Below are 26,053 nucleotides of genomic sequence, written 5' to 3' on the forward strand. Positions count from 1 at the left end.
GGCCACACACTTGGAATCTATGGCTGTGAACTCCCAGGATGCTGTCCTTCTGAGGTCTGTGCCCTACCCAGTGGTTCCAGGTTCCTGTCTGCCCAACCATGTTTCTGGAGGGTGGGTAAACAGGTTTTGCCACAGGAAAATCAGAAAGGGCACAGCCCCAAGAGCCATCAGAGAGAACACTGTCTTGCTATTTACAGATGGCTTAACTCGAGTGAGCAGAGATGACAGCAGACGGGGCCCAGGCAGGACCCAGTAGGCAAGGGTTTTCTATCCAGACAGACTCCCATCCATGTAGGGCAATCCACCGCCCACAGGCTGGACGGAATGGCTGGATCGTCCCACCAATAGCACTGGGATTCCAAGGGGGAATTCATTCAGCAAGTTGCTGGCTGAGCATGTGGGGAGGAGAACGTGGGCATTCTGACTCCTGTTCAGTGCTGTTTCTGGGACATCTATTCTGACACCTTGTCTCTGATAGAGGAGGACGCTGGCACCTACAGGGACACACAGATTGGCCACAGGTCATCTAGCTACTGAGTGAAATACGTGGGGCCGTATCCGACTGTCTCACGAGCGTCTTCTGCCTCCAGCTGGGCAAAGGGGTAGTGACGTCCTTATTTCAGAAATTGGTTGTGTGCCTGTGTGTCTCTCTCTATGTACGTCACCAACAACATCACAGAAAACCTGCTTCCGTTATAAAAACACAAAGAGAATTTAGAAAATAAAACAAAATTGAAACAAAAATGATCCCACTGCCCAAGCATTCACTTTTGGCTACATTTACTTCCTTAGTTTTTCCTATATAGAATTCTTTTTCTTCTCCCTTCACATAGTTGAGTTCATATTGACTATACGATTTCATGCCCTGATTTCACTCACACTATCATAAGTATTTTCCATGTTGTTACATGCTCTTCATAAGTGCCATTTTGAAAGCCGCAAGCTCACTGGACCAACTCCTGATTGTTGGACATTTAGGCTGTTTCAGATCTTTCACTGCTACACCTAATGCTTCAGAGAGCAGCTTTGTGTAAGACAGCTTTGAATATTTGGGATAATTTTATTGGGCTGGAACTTTATGGAGAATACTGATAATATGTATACCAGATGCTCCTGTGGTTGGCTTTCTCATGGCTGGCCCAGACTTGAGGGTTGTATGCAGAAAGCTAACAGGTCCCCTCTCCTCTTTCTGCAGCCTTTCCTAAAGTTTGTGTTGATTTTTTATTCTCATTACTCCCTCGAGACCTATAAGTTATTTCGTAAGACCCTTCTGTTAAAACCTGTCACATTAACAAGGATACTCTCTGTTGAAAGTGAAGGGAAAAAAATCACATCGCAAACTATATTGGTAAAAAATGGACTATATTGGTTTAAGAAACTGAAAAGCTGTTGGCTTCAGGTATAGCTGGATCCGGGTGCTTAGGCAGTGTGGTCAGGACCTGGTTTTTCGTTGCTTCTTGGCTCAGTTCTGTTGTTAATTCCATCTTCAGACCTTGCATGCTGGCATCGGTTTCAGCCTGCCTGTTTCTAGGCCCACAAGATACAGCAAGATTTTCTCCCTGGTAGCTCCTAGTTAAGCCCTCAAATTCACTTTGATTGGACTAGCTTAGGCTGCTTGCTCCCTGCTGCACTCATCACTGTCATTAGAGATATGTCCTGACCTTAAGCCTAGTGGACATGGATGACAGGCTTTGTGGGACTGGGGTCGGCTCCACTTGTCCCAGAGCCCATAGATTAGGAGAGATGGTCCCTGCAAGGCATGCTTGGGGCATTGATTATCACAAGAAAAGAGTGGATGCTGGGGTGGAGAATGCGAAACAATAGATGCCATTCTGTTTGGGGGACTAAAACTTATCTCAGAAGCATAGCATTTTGGACCTGAAGCATCCTACAAACACATTTCCCTACGATCCCTGACAAAGAGGATCCCGTGTTACAACCTCTATGAGAGATAGCCGTTCCAATTCTGTCTGCATACCTCTAATGATAGGGAGCTCACCACTGTGCAGACCAACTCATTCCACCCTGGCATAGCTGTGACCGTAAGAGAATTAATCCTCCTTTACGCTGAGCGCTGAGCGCTCAAATCTGCGTATGCATGTAACCACACACGGGCACTGGCCCTACCGGTCCCACCTGAAAGACCCTCAGATATGTAAAGACTGACATCACAGCCTCCTGGGGTCTTTTCTTCTCTCCACGAAACAGCCCTTGGACTTTGTTGTATGTGATTTGGTTTCCTATCTTTTTACAATTGGTTGGCTTCCTCAGATTTGTTAACCCGTATAGAGTGAAGAAGTGACCATGAGGCTCAAGATTGAGGCAAATCCACAAATCCACGGCTCCTCGAGAAGACTTTGGTAGGACAGCCAAGTCTCCTCTTTAAACAGTTGCCCAGATGCAGGGAGAGTTGGTTCCAACACAAGTTGTTGCTTCCCTGTGGTTTGTGTGAATTGCTCTTTTAGCCAAATTCAGGGCTCTGAAAGCAAAAGTAAAAAAACCCAACCGTGCATTACTTAAAAGGATATGTATGACATTTAAATTTTTTTTAATGTTTATGTATGTTGACAGAGAGAGAGAGAGAGAGAAAGAGAGAGAGCTCATGAGTGGGGGAGGGGCAGAGAGAGGGGGAGACTCAGAATCCGAAGCAGGCTCCAGGCTCTGAGCTGTCAGCACAGAGCCCGACACGGGGCTCGAACTCACAGACCATGAGATCATGACCTCAGCTGAAGTCGGACGCTCAACCGACTGAGCCAACCAGGTGCCCCAGAGATATATGACATTTAACTGAAGGGATCCTTTTCTAGGGAGGGCACTCGATGTGCCAGCCATAGGGAAATGGCGCCCACTGTTTGGTCGACTATGTGAGCCTCCCACAAACTCCCTTTTCTGCCACTCCTTTTTCTGGTGCTCAGAGCTGGCCTCTGCTCCTGGGACAGCATCCAGCACCTTATGGACCCAGGAGATCATAGCACAGGTAGCAGATGGGTGGATCATCTTGTCTTGGCGACCCTGCAGCATTTTGCGCAACTCTGCTTCCTTTTTGTAACCCTAGAGGACTACCATTCAAGACAGTCATGACCCTTCTCTGTTGAGCAGCCTCAAGCATATGATACCCCCATCCCTCCAATCACCAAAAGCAAGCAAGGAGTTGGCGAAATCATCGATTGGCTGGATTCAATCAACATCAGAGCTGGGGGGCTACTGTTTCAACTCTCTCTGCCATCTGAGTGGGTTGGGGTAATGCTTGCTGCTGTAACAAGTAAGCCCCAAATTGTACATTGGTTTGGATGTGACAGAGTTATTTCTTCCCTCTGTTATAGGACTGGTGGATGATTGGGTCAGCAAGAGGCCATCCTTCATGTCTGCTCTGAGCCCCAGGCTGCTGGATGCTTTGCCGCCTTCAACTAAAGGCTTCCAAGAGGACCCAAGGAGTGTCTCCATGTCACCTTGCCAGAGAGGAGTGCCATGCAAGTTGTATATGAGGGCAGAACTTGATCACAAGACCACACGTGACTGCAGGAGAGACTGGGAAATACAGTCAAGCTGTGGGCAAAGAGGAAGAACTAGACTTTGGTGATCAGAAAGCAGTCTGTGGCACACAATCCCAATCCAAATTATGAGCCTGGACCATTTAAAATGGAAGCTGAGGAAATGAGTACCAATCCATAGAGTGGATTGGGCAGGCAGGCAATCCCTGTTGCAGGTAATCTCCCTCTGAGACACCGCTCCAGCCATCTCCCATATCCTGGTTCCATCTAGCACCCTTGATAGACCATGACCCATCCCCAGGACAAAGGCAGGGGACCTGATTTGTGCATGATCCCCAGAGACTTCTTGAGTCTTGCTTTTCTCACACACACTATGCACGATTTAAAGGTATCACGATAGCATCACCTGGACAAATTTTGAAGCTTCAGCTGAACAACTTGGGATGTCTGAAGGCTTGTCGGGCAGGAGAAACTGACTTGTAACTTGAGGCAGGTGGAAACTCAGGGATGGATTTCTGATAACACAGCATGATGGATGCATGTAGCATTTCCTGACTTCTCTTAACAACTCTTCAGCTGCCATGGCTCCGTCTTGTCGGCTCACTCCACATTAACATGCCTTTTGAAAGGATCATCTCAGACTCAAGTATCTTTTACAGACTCTCAGCCTGCTCAGTTGGCTGTAATTATTGCCTCGATGATCAGGTTGAAGTTCCACTTTTTTTGCATGACAGATAACCTGTATAAGAGGGACCGTCTTCCCCGGCAGCACCCTCCCAACCTGCTTACTGGCACCGCGGTCCAACATGACTCTTCAGACTCTCCAGATGCTCTTGACCCAGCTGGCTTCCCTCAACCCATCTCTGGAAAGGGCTGTCCTTCAGGGAGCCCTGCTCTGCTCAGATGACAGTAAGAGAGGATTGTGTTCTAGGCTTGTGGCTATGTTTATGTCACTTTGCACGCTTACTGGTCACACACAAGGTGCACCACGGGCAGGTCAGGACATCTCAGCAGACAGAGGGACTTTTTTCTGAAGTCACAAGTTCACATTCATGTGTGTTGGTAATCACACCATTTCACCAAGCCCTTCTTTTCTTATTATCACATAAGAACCTCTTGATTTATATCCTTGTTTCCTTTCTCAAAACTCCCAGCCCTCCATCATACACACACACACACACACACACACACACACACGTTTCTAAGTGCCAAGCTGTACATTGTGAAGCCCAACTCTATGTTGAATTATAATAATGCCCACACCTTTCAAAATATCAGCATTCAAATGCCAACTTGTGGCTACTTGCTCTCGTGATTTCTCATTGATGACTTTCTATATAGCACATGTCTGTTTACATTTATCTGAGCCAGGGGACTGCACTGCTGATTACTTTTTCCACTTTACTAAATTTATTAACAATGGTTTACACATCCTGCACATTCAGGAAACCAGCAACAAGGGGACTTCACTTGGGGTTCCATGTCTCCTTTTAATATGGTTGGATCTTATCCAAGCATCCTTTTTAGAAAGAACACTCCACAATGAGTAAGATGTGGACTATGTATGTAAAGTAAGAATCCTTTCCTATGTAAAGGGCTTTCAGCATAATCCTCTTTATGCATCATACAACACAACAAGAACATCTTTACCTGGGGCAAATGGCCCTAAATGGTTTAGTGAAGGAGGTGTGTGGTGTGGAGAATGGGGCAAAGGGGGCATTTGAGGGCAAAAGACAGTGACAGAAAATGGTAGGGTTGAGCTGGCACTGGGAAGCCTGCCCTGGGTCCCATGAAAGAATTATCCCAGACTCTTCAGGCCCTGCAGGTCTAGTGGAATAGAGAAACGCACACACACACACACACACACACACACACACACACACACACGATCTATATGGACACTGCCTGTACAATGTTATTCCCTCTACATGGAACATTCCCTCTTCTTCCACTTCTTTTTTTTTAATGTTTATTTAACTTTTAGAGAGAGGGAGAGACAGAGTGTGAGCAGAGGAGGGGCAGAGGAGGGGGGTGCACAGAATCTGAAGCAGGCTCCAGGCTCAGAACTGTCAGCACAGATCCCAACATGGGGCTCCAACCCACGAATGGCAAGATCATGACCTGAGCTGAAGTTGGACGTTTAACTGGCTGAGCCATCAGGTGCCCTCTCTTCTTCTACTTCTGCCCAATGTGTGAATTATCTTAATCCTGAAGGTGAAGATCTATGTTACCATCCACATCCCGCCCTCTCTGCACTCAACACCCTACCTACACTTCTTGTGTCATTTGCCACACTTGATTGTACTATCAGTGTCATGTGTTTGTCTGTCGGCCTATTTTCCCTTTGAACATAGGCTTTTGGAGGCAATAAGCATTTCTTCTACATCTTAATATCCTTTGTGTCTGCCATGTGGTCAGTACTCCACGAATGTTGAATGAATGGCTAAAATTAGTATCCAACTTGTTATAAAACCTTAATAAACATTACAATCCAGGTGATTTTTTCCATCCAGAGTCTCTCCTTTATCAATATCCAGGAAGACACTTGATATGCATACTAATGATGACCATGCATGCTTCATAGAAATGTTCCAGAACCTACCAAACCCCCACATTTGTCATTTGTGATGGCATCATGTTATTCCACTGTGTTAACACATTTCATTTTGCTTGGTCAGCCTCCCTCTTCTTTGGCCTTCGGGTTGTTGACAATTTCTCGTTATTATGGGTAATGCTGCTCTAGACATGTTTTTCTTTCTTTTTGGGCTAATACCATGGGGTTTGTTACCAAAGAGAGAATTACTGGGTCAGAGAATATAAACAGTGGCTCAGCTTTCATTCATGTTGCCTGATTGCTTATGTAAATTGGTCCAGTGTTTCTAGAAAGCAATGCTGAAGGATGTGCTTCCACTGGCTGCCAATCTTGGGTTTTCTCATATTTATTTTTGCGGCTCTAATAGGCATGTAATGGGACCTGAAAGTTGGTTGGATCTAAATTTTATTTCATAGCTGGCGAGATCGCACATGTTTCCACATGGTGATTTACTACCTCCATTTCCCGGTGTGATTCTGTTCATCTCCTTTGACCACTTATCAGGGGGAATCACATAGCCGCCCATCCATTATCTGTTTTCGGCAGTAAGCAGACCTGGGAAGGAGAATGTGACAGACATAATGGATGCCGCTGCTTTCCTTTTAATATTTATTTTTATTACATTGTGGTGTAAAAATTTTCATTCTTATATATTTGAACCCATCCATCAGAGCCCTGATGGTATCTGTTTCTTCAATAGCTGGGAATTTATCTCCTCATCGGTTGCAGTGGGGATGGCGATGCTGGTCCCTTGTCTCCAGGTTTGTCACAGATTAACGGTACGAGACAACTGAACTTGACAGGCATGCTGTATGAATTCAAATGAACTCTCCCCTGGCCCGTTAGCCAACTGTCCCAGCGATGTTTATTAAATAACAATTTCTTTCCCCAATGTGCTCTTTTGCTGGCCTAGCGTTAGTTTTACTAGGGTCCAAAATCATCTCCGGAATCTCTTCTACTGAACTTTGCTGCTTTCAATTCAGCACAGGACGGTTGCAGTGATTGACAATTCACATCTTAATCGCTCAGGAGGGATCAGCTATCACTGCCATTAAAAGACGAATCCTTCGATGGTTCTTTACCCGGAAGAATAAGCGTCCCACACTCAGAGCTATCGAATTCTATTAGAGGACTTACGGAGATTTACATTGGTATTGCATTCACTCTATATATTGACTCTGGGACAGAGCATATGTACTTAGGGATTACAATTAGACCACAGCTGGAAAGCTCCCCAAAGACTTCGGAGCTTTAGACAAAGGGAAGACTCAAGTTTCCTTCAAATAAGCCTGACCTGGGAAGTGTCCCAAAGGGTCAGTTGGTCCCAAAGCTGATCATTTTGAGTAATGTACTTTTTCTGTAGCCTACCCCGCCCCTGACCCCAGGACAGTGATCTGCACATACCCAGAACAAGAAGACCAAGAAGGAATCTTGGCTATACCCTATGAGTCCTACTGTAAAGGTGTTGGTAGGTGGGTAGTTGGGTTGGGTGGGGTGGCAATAGAGGATCCATAGCCCCTCCACTCAGTCTGGAGTCATGGAACGTGAGTCCCATTATTTTAGCACCAGTTTTTTCCAGTTCTTCTGCCTAAGTGTCTTTCAGTTACACTCTCCTGGCAAAGCCCTCAGATTGAATCGATCTACCTGTACACATTCTCCTCCATCACCCCTGGGCTATTGAGGACACCTGAAGGAAGATCACACAACCCCCACGTCGATGCTGCACAAAACTCATGTTCTCCAAGCTCAGCAATGCTGGTGATCCTTCTCTGCTTCTGTGGTTTGCATTCTCTCCTTCAATTCATCTTTCTCTCTCCTCCCTGTTCCACTGAGCATAATGTCCTTGCTCAGATGTGGATCTATTCCTCCTGGAGCTCGCCTGTTCCTGCTTTAGCAGGGACCTCATTCTCCTTATTATACCCTCTCTGTCCTGGGTCCTCAAACTTGCCTTCTCTATTGCCTTTTCCCCCTCGATGCTTAAACGTACTCTCTTCATTGTTTAGGTGTTTTGGGACTTGAACGCTCTTCTCAGAGCCAACATGACAAACAGACAATGGGTAAACAATAAGAAACTACAGAAACTATTTTTTATCAATGTCACTAATGGCTTCCTCATTTCTTAATTTTTTTTTAATGTTTATTTATTTTTGAGAGAGACAGAGACAGAATGCAAGTGGGTTGGGGCAGAGAGAGAGGGAGGCACAGAATCTGAAGCAGGCTCCAGGCTCTGAGCTGTCATCACAGAGGCCGATGTGGGGCTTGAACGCATGAACTGTGAGATCATGACCTGAGCCAAAGTCAGACGTTTAACGAACTGAGCCACCCAGGTGCCCTCATCTTTTTTTTTTAAGTTTATTTATTTATTTTTAGAGAGAGAGAGCGGGAGGGGCAAAAAGAGAAGGAGAGAGAGAGGGAGAGAGGCAGAATCCCAAGCAGGCTCCACACTATCAGCATGGAGCCTGATGTAGGGCTTGAAACTATGAACCATGAGATCATGACCTGAGCCGAAACTAAGAGTTTCAGATGCTGAACTGACTGAGCCAGCCAGGCACCCCACCCCTAGTTCTCATCTCATTGATATGACAATGCTATTCTCTCTCCTTCCTGAAACATGGTCTTTCTCTGACTCGGGGACAGCTTACTCTCTTGGCTTCCCACCCACCTAAGTGGCCTTTCCTTCTCAGTCTCATCTTTTGGCTTCTCTCTCTCTGCCTGGTCCTCCAATGTTGGTGTTTCTTGGGGTACTATGTATGCGTTTGATTCGCCCCACTTGACACTCTGTTTCTTGGCCACCGCTTCCATTCTTGTGGCTCCAGTGGCCCTCTGTCTCTGTGTGGATGATTTTCCAGTTACATCTGCAGGCCTGTGACACCTCTTTGCTGAATTTTAGGTTTCTACTATGAGCCCTGGAACTGGAATGTCTGTGTATTGAACTGTCTCTGCCCCTTAGTGGGTGTGTGACCTCGGACAGGCTACTTGATATCTGTGCCTCCGTGTCCCCCTCCTAGGATCCTAGTGAGGGTTAAATTATTATTATGAACAGCCAGTTGTTTGCTGAATGTCATACCCTTCAGGTGACCCAAAGACATATTGAATGTGACCTGCCCAAATCTAACTCACCATGTTCACTTAGCCTCCAAAATCTTCATCTCCCCATGTGCTCCTTTCTTTTTGGTGGATGATGCCATTGAAGTCCCCAGACATCCTGGACTGCCCTGCTATCTTCATCCTTATGGCCAGCCAATCACCAGACCCATGCATCTACCTCCTAAACATCTCTCCTCTTCCTGTTACCCATGTCCCCGGCCCACACCCTTACTCTGGCCACCATCATCTCTCACTTAGGTATGATGCATGAACTCTTCAGTGGGTCCCCATTGCTCTGAAAATCCAAACCTCTTGGCATGGCTCACAAGTTCCTATCTGGCCTAGTGGTGCTCATTTATCTTTCCGTGCTATCACCACCTTCCAGCATCCAGCCGCTCTAAATGTATTCCCTTTTCTTGCACTCACTGTGACCTCCAGCATTTTTACCTGCTGTTCCCTCTGCCTGAAAGTCTTTCAACCACATCCCCTTTTTCTACATTACTAACTACTCATCTTTGGGGCTTTGTATTAAAAGCCATATCCCCATGGGGTGCCTGGTTGGCTTAGTTGGTTTAGCATCCGACCTTGGCTCCGGTCATGATCTTGTAGTTCATGAGTTCAAGCCCATGTTGGGCTCTGTGCTTATAGCTCAGAGCCTGGAGCCTGCTTCAGATTCTGTGTCTCCCTCTGTCTCTGCCCCTTCCCCACTTGTGCTCTGTCTCTCTCTCTCTTAAAAATAAACATTAAAAACTTAAAAAAAGCCATATCCTCCAGGTAGCTTCTCTGACCTCCTTGTGGGAAGAGATGCATAGTCCTTTATGCTCCTACAGCACCCTGTACTTCACCCATCACTGGGCCCCCTTCACACTAGTCTGTTTAGAAGACCATATTCCCCTTTAAGGATCATGACACTCTTGTTCTCTCCTGTATGTCCAGTGCTTGCCGTCTGGTAGTTGTTTCACAGTATTCGTACTCCATAAATATTTACTGAATAGATATATCGTTCCACCCTGTGACAATACGCATGCTCTGTCTATCCAAGTTCTTCAATACCTTCCGCTTCTCATCACCTGGTTCTGGATATCAGAATCCTTCTCTTTTGCTCATTCTCCTCTAAATAATTCCCAGTACTTGCCATTGAGTAGCTCAGTGTAATGGTGGAGGTGTACAAGGAAGTGGGTAATGACAATGTGGCTAACACAACACGATTGGTGCGTATGAGAATCAGCGATGTGGGTTGGAGGCAGAGGAGGGGATGGGTAAACATTTCCTGGAAGAATTGACTCTGAGCTGAGTTTTTACATTTATTTATTTATTTATTTATTTATTTATTTATTTATTTATGTTTAATATAGTTTATTGTCAAATAAACCATCACTCATCCCAACAAGTTTCTTCCTCAATGCCCATGAGTTTGTTTGTTTGTTTGTTTGTTTAAAGGAAGAGCTGGACAGCAATGGAGGAGAGGAGAGATGCTCATGTATTATTACTCATACTCTTCTGTGTGCCAAAAAGTAGGTAAGCAGAGACAGCCCTTACGCCTACTTCCACTGACAGTTTTCACACTTCCCATCAGCTCCATTTCACTGAAAGACTGTGATGCACCCTTGGGATACTGAACACTGCACCCTTTTCTCAAAGGCCCTTCAATGTCGTCCCTCATCTAAATAAACCTGGCTTATCCTGCAGGGCAAACGCTGTATCACTGATGCTACTAATGTCCAGTGCATGCCTGTCTTCACCCATGATTTCCCCAGACGAGGGGATGGATGTGGAGGAGGTGAACTGTTTGAAGGAGGTTGCACAGAGCTAATTAGAAGCACAGCCAGGAGTCAGCTCCAAGGACCTGCTCTTTCTACCACAACCTGCTGTCTGCTACATTTTTAAACACACGTGTATGAAAGAGTGATGTTGCTAAAGGATGGGGGTGGGGTACCGAGGGGCAATACCCAAATCTTGAACTTGAACTTGAACAGTTAGCCTTCCAAGATAGATTCTTCCTGAAACATATCACTTACTAGGAAACAAAGACACTTATTCAATAAGACAGAAACATTTTGCCTTCCATATCCTAAGACCGCTGTTCAATGAAGTTAGAAATAAATCTCACAAACAAGAAGGGGTTATCCAGTCACGTAGAAGTTAGCACTCCTAAATAAATCCCCGGAAAGAGAAGCAATTCAGAATAGAGTATTTAAAGAACAAAGATATAAACACAGCATAACATATAAATTTATGGGATGCTGCCAGGCTGGTACTTAGAGGAGAAAGTATTGCTCGTGATGGCCTCTATTAGTGAGAAAGAAGAAAAACCGGGAATTAAGTCTCTACCTAAATAACCCAGAAGGGGTACAAATTGTCAAGTGAAAGGAAAGTGGGAAGAGTAATAAACCCCAAAACAGAAATGAATAAAACAGAGACATAAAATTGAATTTGAAGCACAAGCTAAGATGGTGACTTCCAAGACTGGCAATTCATCAGAATTACCTGGGATGCTTGTTTGAACCATGAATGTTCCAGCTGGAGCTCAGACCTACTGAATCAGATGCATGAGGGGGTGGAGGGGCTGGAATCTGTATTTCTGACAAATTCCCTTCCTGACTGTTATGCACCCACCACACTCACCTTTATATCCTCTGGTGTTGAGATCCATTGTCTATACCGATTCTCTCATGAGACTAACCCCCATCCTCTCTTCCCTGCACATGGTGGGAATAGCTAGGTCACAGGGGACCCCAACCTCTAGACATATCTGATTAGTCTAAGAGTGGATACGTGACCCATGCTGGGCCAGTGTATCCTTTCTCTGGGACTTTTAGATTTGGAGCCTGGAGACTCGCACAGCCTCCCTCTCATGCTCTGGATTGTTATCTATGAAGCAATAAGCTTCCTGAAACCATGTCTCTACCTTGTAGAGTAGAAAAGGGGAGGTAGCTGGTCTTTAGAGAGAGAGGGTTGAAGGCAACATAGAGAGAGAAACATAGATGCTAGAGAAACACAGATGCCAGAAGAAAGCCCAGTGTGATGCAAGCCCTTGCTTCTTTTTGTCCTAAGACCCAACTGCTTCCTGCCCTTGGACTCCAAGAGTGCTCCTGGGCACTTATATTGTTTTCCCTTCATGTGTAAGTTGGCTTGAGCAGCATTCTTGTCCCATGCATCAAAGGAAGCATAGCTTATTCACGAGTATACTTAGTTCCTTTCTCCCCAGGCATGGGCTCCTGATGTTATCACACTCATCCTTCCAAAAAAGAAGTAAGAACATACTTACAGGAGTCATACCCTCTGTATCTTGGTGACAATGATGCCTTTGGGTCCTGGTGTGATCGAGGTCTGTCATAAATCAGACTCTACTTTCTTCTCCGTGACATATACCTTCCTGCCTCTCAAGGTCAAATCTGATTGTGCAGCCAAGTAGCCATGGATATGGGTGCAATTTACAGCAGCATGGGCAAGGAAAATTGGAAAATTGTGTAACAACTCATAAACCATTGAGCCTATATTCATGATTTTTTAAAAATGGAGAAAACACACCTAGTATTAGGTACTATCAAAGGAGTCATCACCAAATATTCAAGAATATATGCTGAATATCTCATTCAAGCTGAGGACAGTGTTACGTTTGGGTATTCTTTTTTTTTTTTTAAGTTTATTTTTCAGTGAGAGCAGGGGAGGGGCAGAGAGAGGGAGAGAGAGATTCCCAAGCAGGCTCTGTACTATCAGTGCAGATGTGAGGCTAGAACTCATGAACTGTGAGATCACGAACCAAGCCAAAATCAAGAGTTGGACCCTTAACTGACTGAGCTACCCGGGTGCCCCAAGTTCAGGTATTCGGAGACAAGTAGCCTGTGGTCACTTCCCACGGGGTCCAACTGGTGGAGGAGGAGACATACAGGTAAATGAACAGAAGGAGTGTGGAGGTTGGGACTCAACTCTAACTACTGAAGCTGTCAGAGAAGGCTGCCTGGAAGTCATTTGTGCCATCTTCATGAATGAGTTCACAGGCAGATCAGGTGGCAGGAAAACGTGTGGAAAGGCACAGCACGGCACTTAGTCATCGGGGTCACCGGAGACTGGAGGGTCTGTTGGGGAGCAGTTGAGATGAGGCAGGTGGGACAGCTGGAGACCAGATTTCTGGGCCTCCTTGTCCTTGGATGGGACCACATGAATGACTTTGGCCAGTGAGACATGAGTAGATGTGACAAATGTTATTTCTGGGTCAAGCATCTAATTGCTGGGGTAAGAGCCCATAGAGTTCTCATTCCCTCTTTCCTGATAACTGTCAGTGTTCCAGATGGTGACTGCTCCACGTGCCTGGAGGTGGGGATGGGACAGACCTTGGAAGCCCCCTGCTGGACATGTAGCATGAACAAACAGTAAGCCACTGTTCTATTTAAGCACTGAGATTTGGATTGCCTCATACCACAGCATACCCCAGCCTGTCCTGACTGATTAAACTGACCCATCATCCATCCCCAAGTGGGGGCTGTGTGGTGGGGCAGTGGCAGAGGAGGCTGGACCTTGGCCTACACCAGTGGAGGACATGGAGGCCTGGGGGCCCTCAGGCGGGCAGCCTAGGGAATGGCCGCCAGCGTCACCCACATCTTGTTGCCCATGTGACTGGTGCTCTTGACCCTTCCCCGCCAGCCAACCAGTTGCTCCTTGGAGAAGGGCGAAATTCTGAGTGTGATGATGAAGAGTGACAAGAAAAGGCCTGGAGAAAGTATACATGGGGAAAAACCTTGACTTAGAAACAAGCACATGAACTTTGAAAATGCAAATCGTCTCCCAGCTAAATGAATAGAATCAGTCCAATAAATGGCACGCACAAATTTTGAAAAGTGTGATTGAGGGAAAAGGGTCAGAGGAAACAATGAATAATGGCAAGACAACAAAATGTAGTGGTGGAAAACGGACTTCAGAGTCACAGACCTGCCTTCAGACCCCACTTTTGATATTTGCAATATAACCTCCCCACACTCACGCATCCATTCATCTTCTTCTTTTTTTTTTTAAGTTTTATTTATTTTGAGAGAGAGAGAGCACATGCATGGGAGGGCAGAAAGGAGGGAGAGAGAGAGAATCACAAGCAGACTCCCCACTGTCAGTGCAGAGCCTAATATGGGGCTCGAACTCATGAACTGTGAGATCATGACTTCAGCTGAAACCAAGAGTCGGGCGCTCGACAGACTAAGCCACCCAGGTGCCCCCCTTCATCTTGTTTACCCAGTAAATGTTGACTGCCTTCTGGGTGCCGTGTACCATGCCAGGTCCTGGGGCCCAGTGCCTCTGAGCCTTTGAGACACTGACTGTGCCCTACGTGGAACCTGTAGTCCAGGGGCACCCACACAAGAATGTGGGCTCCTTATCTATGCTGCAGGAAATCCACTCACCTGACAGGGGTTGCGAGCATGGGGCTCGTGTACAAGCCACCTTGCAGTGTAGACAGCTGCTCAGAGATGCTAAACCAATGGTGACTAAGACCATTAAAATGTCAGAGACCAGTAATAGACCACAGGATGCTGTAGTAGAAAAAAACACTTCCGTTCAATAATCACTAGAGATCCATGCATTATTTAGAGTTTACAGGGAGGCACTTTGTAACATCTGAAGTTACAATGGAAACTGAAAGGTAATTATGGCTCTAGATTCTTCATTCCAAAACACTTCCTCTTAAGCCCACACATGGGAGTCTCAAAGTTCTATTCTAGATGATTTGGCCCTATAGCATGGGGCCGACAGAGGAGGATTAGGAAGGGGGGCGGTGACCCATCAGGCCTCCCTTTGTCTTGGCCTGGCACACTGGGCTACCTGGTGTGCCCACAGCCGGCTGTCTCCTCCCTCTCCCATTGCTGAATGTGGTAGGACACAGTGCATACACAGTATACACAGAATGTAAAAGAAATGTCCCAGGGAGATAGACCTGCCGCGTGTCTAATTACATTTTATTTTTAGGAGAGGAAACAGTGTGGAAGGAACATGGGTTTCAGAGTCATGGAGATTTGGAGTCAAATCCAGCTTTGTGATCTTGGCAGGTTAAGTAATCTTTCTAAGCCTTGACTTTCCTCACTTTGCAATGGACTGATAATGAGAGCAATTATGAGGGTACTCACACACACACATCCAGATGTATATATACATAAATATATAAGTATGAATATTTACATACATACATTTATACAAAATACATATTCAAGTATGTTTATGTATACATGTAGATATGTGTATACACACACATACACACACACACACACACACACACGGCCTAGCACAGTGCCAAATTTTTGTCTCGAAATTAATGTAAATCTGTCCATTTGAAACCATACTATCCATTTTTGTCATTCTGCTAATAAGACAGCCAGTAAGGAGGCTTCTGGGGCACCTACTAACCAAAGCCAAACATTCTGAACAGAGTTCTCAAACCCAGCTCACCCTTGGGATCATCTAGGATGTGTATTAAAATGCTGATTTCCAGGCTGACCCACGGGGATTTTGAGAATGGTATGTGATAGGGCAGTGGAAGCTATAGTTTTACTGGTTCTACCAGGACTCCTGATGAAGGGCTGGCCCTGGGACCCACAGACCTACAGTGGGGCCAGGTCTCTTGTGTGTCCTGATGAAACGCGGTGTGCTCCTCAGAAGGGCTGAGGACCTGACTCATCAGTGGCCACTTTCATTTTCTCCACTGATTGGGATCCCTCCTCCCAGAGATTGACTTCAGTTTCATCCTGCATTCCTCTGCCCCTTCCCCTTGCTTCTGACAAGGGAGGAGGCAGAGGAAGAAGAGCTAAGATTGACTGAGTGCCCAGTGCAGGCTGGGTCTGGAGCTAAGGGCTTCATTCACATTATCCCATTTAATCCTCAAAGTACGACAATGTCTAATGGCATTTGGGATAAGGACACTAAGGGCCAGAGAGTCTAAGTAGCTGGCTTTCATGGAAACACATGAATCTGAATCTAGGATTTTATGGTTCCAAAAAGCAGGCTCTTCTAGACATCATGAGTGACAGACAACTTACATTTCAAATTAGGTCTTCTGTTTTCTCAGGGAAGAAGGGGTCAGGACATAAAACGGAGATTAATCAATAGTATCTTATATTAAGTCAGGTGGACAATGACCTGCTTACCTTCATTCTCATAGTTATCCTCTTAGGTAGATACTATTATTTCCTCCATTTTACAGGTGGCTGAGGGCTCCAGAGGTTGAGCAATTTTACTAAAGGGCACAGAGCTGGCGTATGGTGGTCCAGGAGGTCTGGCTCCTGAGCCTATGATCTCAGTCACTGTGATGCCTCTTAACCAAAATGGTGGCCTCCAAGGTGGAGAAGAGATAGAGGGGTTTAATAGTACTTAAGAGAGAGAATTGCCAAGATTTAGTGACTGGGGCTGATGAGGAAGGGGAAGGAGTCAAGGAAGGGTGACAGCTAGGTTCTGAGTGGGTAACAAATGGACCCAGCCTCTTTCATCTATAAGAGGGAATAAGGATGGAAAAATGGTTCATTAAGTTCGGGACATATTCATTTTGATATGCCTGTGAGATCACCAAGACAAATTAGTATGGATTCAGGAAATAATAATTCATCCATCCATTTAACACATTTTAAAAAGTTATTTTAGAGGGAGAGAGAGAGAGCTCAAGCAAGGGAGAGGGGCAGAGGGAGAGGGGGTAGAATTCTAAGTAGGCTCCACACTCAGTGTGATGCAGGGCTCTATCCCATGACCCCAGGATCATGATCTGAGCCAAAATCAAGAGTCAGATGCTCAACAAACTGAGCCATCCAGGCATCCCTAACAAATATTTATTCGGTGTTTAATTTGACAGTGTTGTGGGCCAGGCCCTGGTCATGCATGGACCAGGTGGCCTGGAATAATTTCCAGGCTAAAGCTCCTGGGAACAGACCCCATCTCACCATGTTTATTTCTGATACCTACACGAGATACTAGATACTAGACACACTAGAGAGTGTCTTGTTCCATCCTTCAAAATTTCCACTCACATCAGTCATCAGTTACCAATCACAAATGACAATGTCTGTGGCTAGAATGACATTTTCACTACTCAAAGCCACAGATGGGTGACCACCATTGTGTCGCAGGGAACTTCATGCTAACTCAGGGTTTCTGCGTCACGGGGGAGCAGTTGGATAAGACTTGACCATTCTTGTCTTGTTGTCCATCTTTTCCTCTTGCCAAGCCCAGTGCCAGAGATAAGAAAGGTGAGGTGACTGCACTTCTGGAGCTGTCAGCCTGCAGAGGGGATGGGGACACAGCTCTGACAAGGGGAGGAGGTAGGCTGCTTTGCAAAGAGATGGTTATGTGGAGTTGAGGCTGATTAAAGAAATCTGCAAACCCACTGGGCTTGTTTATCCAGTTGTGCTGCCAGTGATGCCTATCCTGGTGTGGTGAGGAGGAAGCCACACCCATGAGGTCTGTGATGCAGGCCAGTCACTTTACTTCTCTGAGCCTCATATTCCCATGTATAAATATGATACCTGCCCTGCAGGGATAATATGGGGACTTCACAGGAAGCTGGTGCAAAGTACTCGGCACATAGTATGCCCGCCCCTTCTGTTAATCACTTAGGGAGATGTTGCTAACAGGCATCTGATGTAACCCATTCCATGTAGACTTCACCCTTCCAGTGTACCCACACATGCACGCACCCATGCACACATATGCACGTGCACCGCAAGGGTTGTGGGAGATGTGCGGTAGGAGGAGCTGGCAGACCCAGTCTTTGTCCTCACTCTGCCATGAACTCCCCCTTCTGGGGTTACCAGAGCTGCCCAAGACTCCTGAGCTTCCTGAGGCTTTGACATCCAGGTTTCTCGTTGAAGCTCTGAGATGCCCCAGATGCTCCTGACACCCTTCTTATGTACCAATATACCCAATTCATTCATTTAACACATATTTGCCAAGGACTGTGCTGAGTGAGGAATTGAATTGGCTTCTGTTTCTGTCACTTATGACCCAAACCGGAATCACCTAGGTATCATGTTTATTTCACAGGTACGAACATGGGGTACAAGAGGGCATGGGTGAGCCTAAACTAAGAGTCCTTTGCCAGTAACAGTGGAGCTGGGGAATATACCCTTGTCTGAGCTCCTTCCCTCAGGGAGATAATTGTCAAAACTTGTCTGCATTCTGCTAAGACCAGACCAGAAGGTAAATGTGCATAGTGTGTTATCTTAAGAGGGACACACGACCAAACCTCCTGGGTAAGGTTGAGGAATTTGATGATATTCCTGGCTTTTAAGGAAGTACACTATAGTAATTGTAAAAATGGACTCTAGGGGTGCCTGGGTGGCTCAGTCGGTTAAGCATCTGACTTTGGCTCAGGTCATGATTTCACTGCTCATGAGTTTAAGCATCGTATTGGGCTCTGTGCTGACAGCTCAGAGACAGGAGCCTGCTTCAGATTCTGTGTGTGTGTCTCTTTCTCTGCCTCTCCCCTGCTCGCACTCTGTCTCTCTGTTTCTCTCTCTCTCTCTCAAAAATAAATAAATATTAAAACATTTTTTTAAATGGACTTTGAGGGCCGGGAAATATGGGCTCAAATCTTTATCACTTCTGAGTAGATGACCTTGATTAGCTTACTTTTTGAGCCTCAGTGTCCTTCTCTGTAAAATGAGGATGTTTATAACTATCACTCGTGTTGGTCATGAAACTTCACTGAGGTAATGCATGTAAAGTCTGAGCTCTATATGCTTGGCAAGAGTAAGTGCTCAGTGAGTACTGCTTGTGATGGTGATGATGATGGATGATGATGGTGATGATGATGGTGATGCTGCTGCTGCTGGAGACCAATGCAAAGTTGTTCAGGTTGGCAGATGTACTATGGCCCCAGGTGGTTAATACTAACGAGTTCTATTCAACAAGTTAGCCTGCTTTGTTTCCTGGTGGTTATGTCTTATGGTTGTGAAGGGGATGATATTGGTGTGTGCTGTGGGGCATGTGAACGGTCAATGGTGGGTACCTTCTTGTTGTGCAGGTAAGGTTGCCTTTGCTACCATTCATGCTAAAGACCTCTGGGAAACTCTAGCCCGGTTTTTGATTGGGCCCTCCAGAGCATCCAGGTGGTTCGGCAGAAGAGCATGGGCTGGGCACAAGGTGTTCCAAAGCCCAGTGTGGGCACAATTAACGTGGAATTCTGGGTAAGACAGAGACCCCATTCAGCACCTTAAAGTTGCACCATAGCAGCAACATCCTGCTTGAGGTCACTGGTCTTTCAACAAATAACAGAGTTTGGGTTCATTTTGGAAGACACAGTGGGTCTTAACTGCCATGCAATTTCTATCAAAATCTCAGCAACTGGGGAAAGCTTTCTGTCTTCCTTTGTCCTACCTTGCCACCGGGATGGGAGTAGGAAGAGAAAGTCCCCAACCAGGAAGTGGAGCTGAGCTCAGACCCAGGGTGAAATCCCTAGCAAGTCTTAGGGGAGGCAAACCACTGAATCTCTGTAACTGGGCTGTGAGTTAGAACAGTCCCTTGGCCCAGATCACTGTGCAACAAGCCCTTCATGAACAGCTACACAGGCACTTTTTAAATAATTTTTTAATGGTTATTTTTGAGAGAGACAGAGTGTGAGTGGGGGAGGGGCAGAGAGAGAGGGAGACTCAGAATCTGAAACAGGCTCCCTGCTCCGAGATGTCAGCACAGAGCCCGATGCAGGGCTCGAACCCACAAACTGTGGGATCATGACCTGAATTGAAGTCAGATGCTTAACCGACTGAGCCACCGAGGCACCCCATACAAAGGCAATTTTTAAAAAAGCTAAATATTATTGTATAATTTAAAAATTTAATATCTTAAATAATAAAAAAATTCATGTATTATTTAAATACCGTCTTTCTCTATAAAGAATCTGGGGGAGGCAGAGAGAGAGAGAGAGAGAGAGAGAGAACCCAAGACACGGACAGAAGTAGAAAGAGAGAGCTTTCAAATATCATTTAATGCCTAAATGTCACAGGTTTAAAAAATTCAACAGAATTCTCACGCATTCTTTTCCCATAGGGGGATACCCTTTAAACAATGACCTTTAAAAAAAACTGAAGCAAACAAACAGCTTTGATGCTGACATGTTCTTTATAGGCCTGGAGAGTCCATTGCTGACAGGAAGAAGTTTACCAGCTCACATGGTCAGTGTTGGGGGCAGTGGATCTTGAGATCCAACAGATTCTTGTGGACCTCATCTGTCTGGGTTGATTGAGTCCCTGGTTCTTACATGATGAAATGGTTTAAATACCTATCATTTCTTGTGGTTGTAAAAATTCAATTTTGACCTTCTAGCTGTGATGATTTATCTGAAGGCTCTGGGGAGACGCAGGGTTGGAGCACAGAGTAATCTATAGGACAACATATCAATTACATTGCAGATGCTTCCTCCCTAAAGATCTCAGAGTGGCTCAAAAGCCAGGGCTTCATAGTGGAAAGGGCATGGTACTTGATGTCTGAAGGCTTGGGTTCATGCCTTGATGTCATTAATAAGCTCCCAGGGGGAGCTGTAGGGCCAGACAGAGCAGTCTTTCCAGATAATAGATGTTTTGCAAGCCTACCAGAGAGCAACTCTCTTGATATATAAATATAAATATGGGTGGTAAGAACTGCTTAAAGTAGGAACATTGAATAATTACACACTGAGAGTCTGATAAATCTTCGTAATTAATATTAAACATGTTGATACATGGAAGTGACCTTCCCAGCTCAGACTGGTGTGGGATCAGACCAGTTCGGGTCAAGTTTCAGCAGGTCCTTGGTGACGAGAAGAAGGATCTGGGTTGGCTCTACACATAGAAATAATTTTCTTAGCTAATGGACTCATTAATTGCTGATGAGGAGGAATTGGAAGTTAATTATCTGAATTTTACTCTATATAGTATGATTACAAATATTCTATTCTCAGTCCTTTGACTGTCTTGAAATATGGCACCCCTTTAGCGTGTTAAGAAAAAGGTAAACTCTGTAAACAGTTGTCTCCAATTCCTTTCTTCTGTTCTCTCTTGAATCCATTCTGATTAACTCTTGTCAGGGTCCCCAGTGACCAAAGCTAAATCCAATGGTCAATTCTTAGTTGTCATTCTCCTTGAACTCCCTAAGCATTTGGCTTGGCTGGTCACTCCCTCCTTCCTGAAATACTTTCTTCCCTTGGCTTCTAGGGCACCATATTCCCCCGGTTTTCCTGTTGCCCCTGCACATACCCCACCCTCACCTCCACTGCTCCTGTTCCTTCTTAGTGTTCTTAGTGTTCTATCCTCAACTTCCTGACATTTTAACAATGGAGAATGCCAGGGCTTTGTCAAGGGACTTGGTCCTTTCCTTCTCTACATCCAATCCTTGGTGATCTGACCCAATGCTATGGTTTTGACAACCATTTCTCGGCTGAACCATTAAAAAAAAATCACCACTTTGTGGGTCAAAATGGCGGAATATCGGCATAGTCATATGGTTAAACCCAGTGATTCCCAAACGTTATTGCCTGTGAACTCCAGATACCTCCATCTACCTGTATATTGGGCTTGATCTTTTCTCTTGGATGTCCAGGAGGTATTATAAGCATGGCTTGACCAAAACCAAACTCGTGATAACCCCTTACTACTGCCCTGTCCCCCACCAAGACCTACTCCTCCTGCATTCTTGCTTATTTCAGTCAATGACAATTCTACTTTTTAAACTTTTTAAAATGTCTATTTTTTTTTGACAGGGAGAGAGAGAGACACAGTGTAAGTGGGGAAGGGGCAGAGAGAGAGAGAGAGAGAGAGATTGAGAATCTGAAGCAGGCCCTAGGCTCTGAGCTGTCAGCACAGAGCCTGAAGTGAGGCTCAAACTCACAAACCACGAGATCATGACCTGAGGAGAAGTTGGGCACTTAACTGACCGAGCCACCCAGGTGCCCCCATTTTTTTCAAGTTCTTCAGCTAAAAATCCTTGGAGTTATTCCTGAGCCCTCCATTTCTCTGACAACCAACGTCCAGTCCACGTGCAAATCTTTTTGACTCTAACTTCCAAATATATTCAGCCCTGGTATGCCTGGGTGGCTCATTTAGTTAAATGTTCAACTCTTGATTTTGGCTCAGATCGTGATCTCATGGTTCATGAGGTAGAGCCTCAAATCAGGCTGAGTGTGGAGCATGCTTGGGATTCTCTCCCTCCTTCTCCCTTTCCCTCTCCCCTGCTCATGCATACTCAGACATGCGTGCACTCACTCTCTCTCTCAAAACAAATAAATAAACATTTAAAAAATATATATTCACCCCTGCCAACATTGGCCATCTCCACTTCACGTTGGCTGAGCCATTATTATCTCTCATTTGACTTGTGCAGTAACATCTTACCTAATATTCTTGCTTCTGTCCTTGCCCCCTAAAGCAGCCCAGGGACTCCCGTGAAAACGCAATTTAGATCATGTTCATCCTTTGTTCAGAAACTTTGACTTTACTCAGAATAAAAGTCAGACTTCTTACAGTGGCCTCCCACTCTCTGTTTCATCCCTGGACTTAACTGTGGACTTCTCACTCTCACCTACTGCAGGTACACTGGCTCTTTGTTGTTTGTGTAGACATGCTTCTGCCCCAGGGCCTTTGCACTGGCTAGTTTTTTTCTGCCTGGAATGTTTCTCCCCTGATAGCTATATGGTTCCCTCCCTCACTCCTTCCAGGCTTTGCATAAATGTCACTTTTTCGTGAAGCTTTCCCTGACGACGAATTTCAAAAGTGCAACCCTCCCCACAAAGTTCCTGCATTCATTTTGGCACTTGTCAGTCTCCCCCACCAGGCAGAGGATTTCTCTCCGTGTATCCCAACACCCAAAACAGTATTGGGATGTAGTGGCGTTCAATCCATTTTTGTTGGGTAAGTAAGGAAGTACCAGGATCAAGCTGTCCGTGGGAGGGGGGATGTAGCCAGAAAACTTTCAGAGAACTATTTTTCTTAAGTCGACACGGAAGGAAGACAGGCCTGAAAGCAGCCACACAATTTCTACTATCCGCCAGTGTGTGCCAGGCTGTGTGCGAAGTGCCGTGGATACTGCGGTGGTACCCACGCTCCCGGACCTTCTGTTTAGTGGGGGAGACAAATATTCATCAGGTGGTTGCACAGACGCGTGCACAGGGGGAGCTCAGACGAGTGGTGTGAGGGAGAGAGCCTCAGTGCAATGAGAACTTAATCAGGCGGATCTGGGAGGGCTTCTAGGAGGTGGCACTTGAGCCGGGACTGCTGGAGGGGTACACTCCTCTGAGCGCACTGATTGGTGCAGAGGTGGGCACGTGACTCTCCATAGGCCAGCGACTCTCGCCAGGCCACCGTCTTGGGGACGGTTCCCAAAAAGGCGTGGGAGACAGTGATCCTTTTTCTTCCAGGTAGCTGAGCTTTTGGCCGTCAGCCCAGCGCTTCTGGAGGCCACATCGCTGTGGTGTGAGGGGCCTGCCTGCTGGGGGAAAGAATCAAGAACCTCTGAGAAGGGAAGACGGGCCCGAAGGGGCTCTGACAGTGGGGGAGGCCCCTGATCCAGCGTCCTCCCAGTTCTTTCCCTGGGTCATATGAGCCTATCAACCCGTTCAGCGGTGTAAGGACGCTCAGTCAACCCAGGGTTTCTCTGCCCCTTGCATTGCGGGCCTCCTGACCAATCCTCTCTATTCTGTAAGAGGAACACACAGCTGGATGGTAGAGGTGAGTCCGAGAAGGAGAAGCCCAAGTCCACAAGTCTCACGCTCTCCCCTCCTCCTCAGTACTGGGGGTCTCTCTCACGAGGGCGGGGCCAGAGGAGCAAAGCGTCAGGGACTCCGTGGGGCGGGCCTTGTCCACGCCAAGGATCATGACACGGCTGAACCAGATGGGGCCTCAGCTGTCTAGCGGGTGTCTCACCTTTTCTAAAGGGACAGTTAGGGGCTGGAGAAGAAAACTCTCTGGGTCCAAGATAAAGTAATGATCACCAAATGCTCTATCAGAAGTCCTTTTCCTTTCTTCTGTCTCACTGCAGGGGCTTCCTGGTATAAAATGCAAAAGCTCATAGTGAAAAGTCGGTCTCTCTTTGTCCCCCGCAATGGTGAGTTCCTCCCTTTAGAGACAGTTTCCCGCATAGCCTTCCAGAGGACAAGCGAGTGTATAAAGCTGAGTGCCCACAATTTCACACAAGTGGTTTCATGCCACACACACTGTTCCGTCCCTTACCCTTAGTACTTAATATATTTTAGATCTCGCTCCATATGCACATATGAAGTGGCCTCATTCTTCCTCACAACTGCAGAACATTCTGCTGAGCGGAGATAGTATATGTGTTTATCTAGTTCCCAGCTAATGGATGTTTAGGTGTTTCCAATCTTCTGCTATCACTAAGGCTTTCTTGAATGTCCAGTATGATACATGCATTGTTGGGCCCGTGCACAGGGCTCCCTGTAGGGTAAATTTGGGGCATGTTTTCCCGTTAATTTTCATGTTATCCTTCTGTGGATCAGAAACACATTCTCCTGGCCCAGGGAGAGGGCGTGATTAGGTGCAGGTCACAGAGTGAGTGAGGAACAAGCTAAGTCAGAATTAGAACTCAGATGCCTGGTTTTCTGGTCCAGCATCAGCCCTGCCCACCTCCATGTGGCCTCCCTGGGAAGGGGCAGGAGTGGACTGGGGGAAGGAAGGTGGTCACACCCCAAACTGTGGATAAGCAGGGGACCAAGGGAGGGGCCCCCCAAGGGTGTCTAGGATCTGGGGAAGAAGAGGCTGAATATGTAGGACCAAGAGTGAATTTAGGGGTGAAAACCGAAGGCAGGTGTCCACTCTCCCTTTCTTCCATTGTAACAGAATTTTAGCTGGGCTCATGGCCGCCCATGATAAAAAAGCACGTTTTCCAGCTTCTCACTTGACTAGGCTCTGACTCCCAGGCTGTAAAGAGATGTGTCTGGGATAGCCCCAACAACCTTAGATAAAAGGTAGGTTATGCACTGATCGCCCCTCTTCTTCCTCATCCTGCACTGCTACCTGGAAAGCAGGTGCCTTTGGTATGGGTTGTGGGATGAAGGCCAGGCCTTAGGGATGGTATTGAGGGTGCCTGGAAACAGCCTGGGTCCCTGACAACTTTGTGGAGTGGAGCTCTCCTAATAGCCTGGACCTCATGCCTCCAGACTTTTACCGGCAAGATTAAAAACCATTGTGCTTGGGGCGCCTGGGTGGCTCAGTTGATTAAGTGTCCAACTTCAGCTCAGATCATGATCTCATGGTTTGTGGTTTTGAACCCCACATCGGGCTCTGTGCTGACAGCTCAGAGCCTGGAGCCTGCTTAGAATTCTGTGTCTCTGTCTCTCTGCCCCTCCCTCACTGGACTCTATCTCGTTCTCAAAAATAAATAAACATTAAAAAAAACTAAAAAAAGATTGTTCTTAACCCAGGACTGTTCTGGGTTTCTTTCTTTTTTTTTGTTTTAATGTTTTTATTTATTTTTGAGACAGAGAGAGACAGAGCATGAGCAGGGGAGGAGGAGAGAGAGAGGGAGACACAGAATCCGAAGCAGGCTCCAGGCTCTGAGCTGTCAGCACAGAGCCTGATGCGGGGCTCGAACTCACGGACTGTGAGATCATGACCTGAGCTGAAATTGGACACCCAACCAGCTGAGCCACCCAGGTGCCCCATGTTCTGGGTTTCTTTGTGCAGCTGAGTTGAGTCTTATCTGATACAAAAGGCCAGCATGTTGAGCACGTGGGGTTCTTACACTCATGACTGAATTGTCCCAGGCTACTTAGGTTCCATCTGCTAGATCACCTGTCAGTGTGGTCGGTAGCATAAATGGAACGGTTGATGGGCCTGAGGAGTCAGGGAAACTGGGTCCTCAGCTGGCCCTGCTGCTGTCATTAAGGTACATGGCTTTATGCAAAGAACTCTCTTTCCTGGGGTCCCTGTTTTCT

The sequence above is a fragment of the Panthera pardus genome, unplaced genomic scaffold, assembly GCF_024362965.1.
Source record: "Panthera pardus isolate Hobbes unplaced genomic scaffold, ASM2436296v1 HiC_scaffold_3, whole genome shotgun sequence".
Classification (NCBI taxonomy): domain Eukaryota; kingdom Metazoa; phylum Chordata; class Mammalia; order Carnivora; family Felidae; genus Panthera; species Panthera pardus.